The sequence below is a fragment of the Leptodactylus fuscus genome, chromosome 5, assembly GCF_031893055.1.
Source record: "Leptodactylus fuscus isolate aLepFus1 chromosome 5, aLepFus1.hap2, whole genome shotgun sequence".
NCBI classification, from domain to species: Eukaryota; Metazoa; Chordata; class Amphibia; order Anura; family Leptodactylidae; genus Leptodactylus; species Leptodactylus fuscus.
Window position 1 is genome coordinate 4,917,652 of NC_134269.1, and position 7,558 is coordinate 4,925,209.

General features: G+C 45.5%; 1 pseudogene; it reads left to right on the top strand.

Moving 5' to 3' along the window:
- Positions 1–4,184: 4,184 nt before the first annotated feature.
- LOC142204320 (olfactory receptor 5G9-like) lies at positions 4,185–5,126 on the top strand (annotated as a pseudogene).
- The last annotated feature ends 2,432 nt before the right edge of the window (positions 5,127–7,558 follow it).

Here is a 7,558-nt window from a genome sequence, read left to right on the forward strand (position 1 = left end):
ATTTCTGCCGGCGCTCCAATGTCTGAGAGATGGTGGGTTGTTGTAAAGAAGCGCCTGATGGTGCCTTTGATGGTGCAGGAGAAGGAGATAAGACAGAAACAGGGAAGGATGAAGGAGAAGTCAACAAAGTGGCGGCGGCAGATGAAGTGATGTCCTGGCTCGTCCTCTGGAGTGCATCGCCAGCACTGTGAGCAGAGGCAGTGGCATGAACGGCAGGCGGCCTTTGTCCTGCCGTTGCTGCCTGCCACTGATTCCATTGCTTGGATTCCAAATGACGGTGCATTGAAGTGGTGGACAGGTTGCTCTTCTCAGGGCCCCTACTTGATTTTGAGAGGCAAATTGTGTAGACGACACTATATCTGTCCTCGGCGCATTCCTTGAAAAAACTCTACACCTTCAAGAAACGTGCCCTCGATGGGGGAGTTTTTCTGGGCTGGGTACAAAAGGGAACATCTTCGGACATTCCGGGTCTGGCCTGGCTTCGGCAAAGCAGCTGACCTCTGCCTCTGGACATGTCTCTGCCTCTAGCTACCCTTTTTGGTGCTGCACCTGCCTCAACATCCACACTACTTTCCCAGCTTGACATCCGCCTTGTCCAGGTGGGGTCGGTGTCCTCGTCGTCCACCACCTCCTCTTCCAACTCCTGTCTCGCCTCCTCCTCCTGCACAATGCGCATGTCAACTGGCTGCCCTGACAGCAACTGCGTCTCATCGTCGTCGATGAGGGTGGGTTGCTGGTCATCCGCCACCAAATCGACCGGAGATGGAATGGAGGAGACTCTAGTGTTTGAGCATCTGGACACAGATACTCGTCTGTTAGGTCCGTGGAATCGCGAAATGGAGGGGCAGGTTGCGGTATAGTCAAAGGAAGGGAGAACAGCTCTGGGGAGCAGGGACAGTTGGGGTTATTGTTCTGGGAAGATTGGGAATTTTGGGTGGAAGGAGGACAAGACTGTTGGGTAAGAGGAGGTAGAGGCTGACTGGCTGGTGGACAATGTGCTTTAAGCTTTATCCGACAGCCATTGCAAGACCTGTTCCTGGTTCTCGGGCCTACTGATCTTTGTACCATTCAGCCTAGTTAATGTGGAACTTTTGTGCAAAGCGCAGAACTTAGGGCCCGCCTGATGTTAAGGGACACACGCTGGTACAAGGCTCAACTCACCCTAAGTGCCAAAAACACTGCTGGTGCAAGGCTCTACTTATGCCAAGGGCCGCAATCTCTGCTGGTAGCTCGGCTTAAGGTCCTGCAACTTTGTTTGGAAGGGCTCATGTTAAGGGCTAGAAAAGTGAATTTTGGAAGGTCTTACCACATCTCTCACACACACACACACACACACACACTCAAAATTACAGTTAAGGGTGAGGGCTTTTGGAATTCCCATTGCCTATTCCATTTGTGGTTGTCATGGGGAACGTGATTTAAAGGGGTGGTTGTTACTGTTTGTTGAGATTAAATTGGGGTTTGTGTCCATCCATTTTGGGAGTAAAGAAGGTTTCCAGGTATTTTCCCACTTTGATAGAGGTTTTTTTGAGTGTGTAAAGTGTGTAGTTGTTAGGCTGTGATGTTGGGGTAATAGAGGGTCTTTGGTGTGTTAGATGCCCCCAGACATGCTTCCCCTGCTGTCCCAGTGTCATTCCAGAGGTGTTGGTATCATTTCCTGGGGTGTCATAGTGGACTTGGTGACCCTCCAGACACGGATTTGGGTTTCCCCCTTAACGAGTATCTGTTCCCCATAGACTATAATGGGGTTCGAAACCCGTTCGAAAACACGAACATTGAGCGGCTGTTCGATTCGAATTTCGAACCTCGAACATTTTAGTGTTCGCTCATCTCTAGTTATGATGGACTGTCAAAATATGGGTCATATCTAGAGATGGGAAAATCAGTTCGTAATGAGCCGGACACATGCCAAATATTCCAAATTGTTAGGTGATTTTTTTATGAAGCCGAAGAAATGGAGATTCGTCTTAGGATGTGCTTCGGGAAAAGACTAGCAGCACCATCAAGTACAAAGCAGGTCTAGAGATGAGCGAATCGAAACTATCAAAGTGGAAATCGATCCGAATTTCAAGAAATAATTTATTCACATCGAATCTGGATTTCCTTACGCTTCGTGCTAATGAATCACATTTTCTAAAAATGGCTGCTGCACGTTAGGGCAAGGGGCAAGGAACTCTAGGAACGCGGGATCACCCACAATGCCATGTGTGCTGCCAATCAGCAGCCATCCCTGTGATGTGACAGTGCTGTAACATTGTATCTGACAGCCAATATCCTAATATCCTGCTCCAAAGCCCCGGTTGGAGTACAGCTCCGATCATGATCATGGGACTTAACCCCTTGGACATTTGACCACAGCATCCAAGAGGTTCCACCATGATACACGTCCCCTTCAGCCTTTCCAAAAAACAAACTTCTCAACTATTGAATTACACAGCAAAGTAGAAGTAAGATGGCCAAGTGTATAATATAGGATAGGAATAAATGTAATAAAATCTACAATCAGGTCCTACAATCAGTAATAATAAGAAGTCCATATGGGATTGTCGGTGCACAGATGTGATCCTGGAGGGGATTCTCCTCGGAGGCTTCTAGAACATTATATAAGGCGACAGCTTCAACCTGACAATGTGTATCCGGCTGTTACTCAGATGTCAGCAACATCAACATGGCGGTCAGGATAACACCGAGAGCGAGACCTTACTGAAGGTACGGACAATGCGACATCTTGCCTACAACTCCCAGATACATAGATACAGAAAAGAAAATGTGACCTTGTAGTCACAGATCTTACAAATCCTACAAAGATCTACGGATAAAGCTCAGGAACCCCTTTGAATAGTCAGAGCCTTAGTGACCCCCAGCCCCGACCATGTGAGTGTCCGCTGTAATAGGCCGCTCATTGCGTATATCCAGAGACACCAACAGGGCAGTTCAAGTAAAACTTGGGGTCTGACTGTTTCATACAATTTTTTTTCACTCTTCAGTTTTGCAATATATTTCCTCGGAAGATTTTGCTTTGGTCCAGATCCTGTGGCACATTCTGCATAATGTCCAGAAGTGGAGACCGAGCCACATATCTAATAGGATGTGCCACATAGACTGCACTACATGGTGTGAGCATGAGGGAGCCGGTAGGTGCAGGAGTTATGTCTCACGCCCATGGTCAGTGCTAGGATCCTCCATTCAGTACGGTCTCTCCATTGTAGTCACCGCTCCTACATAGAATCCTACTGGGTATAATTTGGGTAAAAACCTCCTTGCATTCTCTCTGCCAAATCCAGCTGTCACTAGCCATCTAGCCTCCTACGTCCTCTAGGCCACATAATATGCTGGTACTTACTGTTTTCTGTCGGAGATTTCTTTGCAGCAGTCCCCTCACTTACAGCTATCATGTATATGTAGATAAGACAACAGAGGATTTCACATCTTATCTACTCCCCACTTTGCCCAATAACCACTGCCCAGGTCTATAGACATCAAGACGTCACATAGTGGCTTAGTGGCAAATGTTGGTATTACAAGACTTTTAGAATTTTTTTTTAAATTATAGATATCAATTCGGAAAATGAAAAAACAAGATTTCCAAAATTTTTGCAATAAATATCCATAAAACTTGATTTAAACAACTAGAAAATTTCCTCAGCAACATTGTAACGGATGTCAGTCATACTGAGAACCCGAGGCTGCACCAGCGTAATTCTCCGTCACAATCCACATTCGGGAAATATGATGATCTTTTTGAAGCCAGAAGTAAAGTTTTTTAATGTTTTTTTTTTTTTCATTCAAGTCAATCTATGTCTCTAGTTTTTTTTATTTATTTGAAACACTTGAGACATATGATTATCAAATCTTAAAGGGGTCCCCCCAGAGTCACAGGAAATTCAGGGGTTACCGGGTGGATGTAAGACAAAAAGTCATCCTCACCTATTCCCAGCACTCCGCTCATGGTCCCCTTTTCTTCCTCTACCTTCAGTCCACCTTCAGTCCAGTGAGTCCAAACAAGAGAAGGAAAAGGGACCAGGACTGTACAACAGAGCACCGGGATAGGTGAGTGTGGATTTTCTGTTTGTTTTACGCCCCCCTTGACCACTAGAGTTTCTTGTGATCCCTGGAGAATCCCTTTACCATTGAACTATTATTATTATCTCCATCAGATCCCATGAACCAATCCACCCATTACAATGAATGACAGTAACCAGACCCGGATTTCAGAAATTCTACTTCTTGGATTTCACGACTCGCAAAATCTGAAAAATCTCCTTTTCTTACTCTTCCTTTTCATTTACATCGGGATCTTGATGGGAAACCTCTTGATCATCTTCTTAGTGACAGTTGACCATCGTCTCCGCACTCCCATGTACTTTTTTCTCAGTTTCCTTTCCTCTTTCGAGATGGTATCAACGACCAACATTGTGCCGAAAATGCTCTCCGTCATCATCCGAGAAGGGGACACCATTTAATTTATTGCCTGTATGATACAGTTTTGTGTCTTCTCTGCATCCACCAATTCTGAATGCTTTCTGCTCTCGGTGATGTCCTATGACCGCTACTTGGCCATCTGTAACCCCTTGAGATATTCCTCCACCATGGACCTTCGACTCCAGGTTAATCTTGTCTTTTGCCCTTGGCTCATCGGGTTTCTCATAGCCTTAACTTTTACAGTTCTAGTTTACAAACTGCGATTCTGTGGACCCAGTAACGTCATTGACCATTTCTTTTGTGATCTATCGCCCCTACTAGACCTGTCCTGCTCGGATACTTCCATGGTGAGGATCCAGGCTGCCCTATTCTCTGTACCGGTCATCCTTCTTCCATTCATCTTCATAGTATTCACCTACATCCTAATATCTTCTGCCATTGTAAGGATATCTACGGCTGTGGGAAGGAAGAAGGCCTTCTCCACCTGCAGTTCCCACCTGGTTTTGGTTTGCACATATTACGGGACCTTGTCAAGTGTTTATTTATTTCCAATGAAGGACAATTCAAGACATGTGAGCAAAGTGATTTCCCTGTTATACATCATTGTAACCCCGCTGCTAAACCCCATCGTATACAGTCTACGGAACCGGGACATCATAGCCGCTCTGCACAAATATTCACATATACGGGACAGTCATGGCTAAAAGTTTTCATACTGACAAAATTTTGGTTTTCACACGGTCTGTGTGTGGTAGATTGCTGATGGTGGTTGCAGTAGTTCAGGGACACGCATCCATTCACTTAGCTGGCTAGACACGTTCCCTCAACCCAAAATTAATGGTTACTGAACTAAAATTCTAATCATACATTATTACTATTGATGAGTGAATCAGTTCATAATGAGCCGGGTTCGTCTCGAATATTCCAAATTGTTCAGTTTTTAATGAAACCAAACAAATGTTGATTCACTACAGACAATGGTGGTCGCCACATGTTTGACCAGGAAATATGGAACAGACGCTTGTGCAATGACTCACATATGTCTGTGACGTTGTAGCAACATCTGAAACACTTTTGGCCAATAGTCGATGGTAGGTGGACCTCATAGTACTGATGTCATGTGGTGTATAAAAAGCGGGTGCATTCGTTTCCAGCCTTTAGTTGCTGTCAATGGTGGTCAAGTAAACGGATCTGTGATCCATCTCACTGCGTCATAAGCAGCACAGCTCAGAATGTCTACGCAATGACTATATATATATATAATGCCCCTTCTATTCATAATTTCCCCTAATGAACACTTTTAGAAATGTCCCTTGCACGCGGAATTATGCCCCACATCAGGCCCCTGCAACCTCTATTATGCCCCACAGTGGCACAATAGACTCTGTGGCATAATAGAGGTTGCAGGGGGACGCTGTGTGACAATAGAGGTTTGGTGGGTTCCTATGGGGCATAATAAAGGTTGGGTGGAGCACTATGGGCACCAGCGGAGGTGCGCTGGCTGGAGAGAATGGCAGGCATGAAACGGCGACATCTGGTCTGATGAGCAAAAAAGAAGAGAGGCACCGAGCCGACCTTGGTGTAGTACAGAACAGAAGAACCACGCTCGCCCGGGCAAATCAACAAACTCCATTTGTACAACGCGCCTCGAGCCTATCTTGCTCTTTCTCAAGTGCATACAGACAACCTTCCCACAGTGGATGATGAGATTTCTGTTAGTCAGGGACCGCGGAGATGCCAAATGCCACGGTGCCGATGATGTGAAATGAAATCAAATGGGAGGCCAGGCGGTGCTCTGGTGTGGAAGAGAGAGGAGTGGTAGGCCGCAGAGATTTGGGCCCAAGATGGCGGGTGGCTGCATGAAGAAGTTAGGCTGTGGCCCTCACTGGACCCCTGAACACACCAGGATCAGATAAATGATGCCCCAGACTAGTAAAATGAGGTTCGGCAGTAGAGAAGGAATTAGGGTTAGGATGGTACAGTTGTGCGGTAGGTTGCTGATGGTGGTTGCAGTAGTTCAGGGACATGCGTCCATTCACTTAGCTGGCTAGCCATGTTCCCTCAACCGAAAATTATTCTTGAGAGGTTTGCCCATGTCTAGTTGTAAAAGCAGAGGAGAAGCTTTGGCAAGATGGCCTCCCCCATGATCATGTACAGAAAATAGAGTATAAAAAAATCTTCCCAGTTCCCTGAGCAAAAGCCTCCTTGCATTCTAATGTGCTGAAAAGGGGTTTGTTTGTACTTTGCAATTCATCTGTCACTTGACCTTGGATTTGTGCATTGATTATACCTGAATGTCCCGACCACTGCTTGGAATACCATTGACAAATCCATTCTGCCAGCCATGACCTCAGACCGTCGTACCTTGACTTACTTGACCCCTTGGTGCTATGCACTGGTGTCCTGGGTCAAGTATCACCCTCACGGAGACTACCCCTAGAAGTAGCAACCCCCTGCAGCAAAGACCATATTCCTATACGGGGGTTAATGGGTGAAATCCAGGAGATAACTAAGACAATGTCCTCAAGTGTGGCCCAAAACCAAACCGGATAGGGTACACAATGGGTCCTTACCAACTGCTTGTGTTCTTTGGGCTGGTACAAATACATTGATACCAAACTATACAGCATGTTCTTTTGGAAATTTTGGAATAAATGACTATGTCAGCCCATACTGTTTAGAGTCCCTCATAATCGGAAGGATTGGTCCATTTTTGACAGCCATTTTGCATCTGTTTCGATTTTCAATGTCTTGAGAATTAGTCCTAAGTCACATTCACACAACAAAGTAATGGCCGCCTGTATAAGGAAATGTAAAACATAAAAGTAATAGAATCTACAATCAGGTCCTGGAATCAGTGATGATAATATCATCCAATAATCTTATATTCAGCGCTGTCTTGTGGGATCAGACATCTTGTTTACTATAATGTATAGAAGTCTATACGGGATTGTAGCTGCCAGATGTTATCCTGGAGGGGATTGTCCGCAGAGGCTTCTAGAACATTATATAAGGCGACAGCTTCAGCCTGACAATGTGTATCCGGCTGTTATTCAGATGTCGTCAACATCAACATGGCGGTCAGGATAACACCGAGATGAGACCTTACTGAAGGTACGGACAATGCGACATCTTG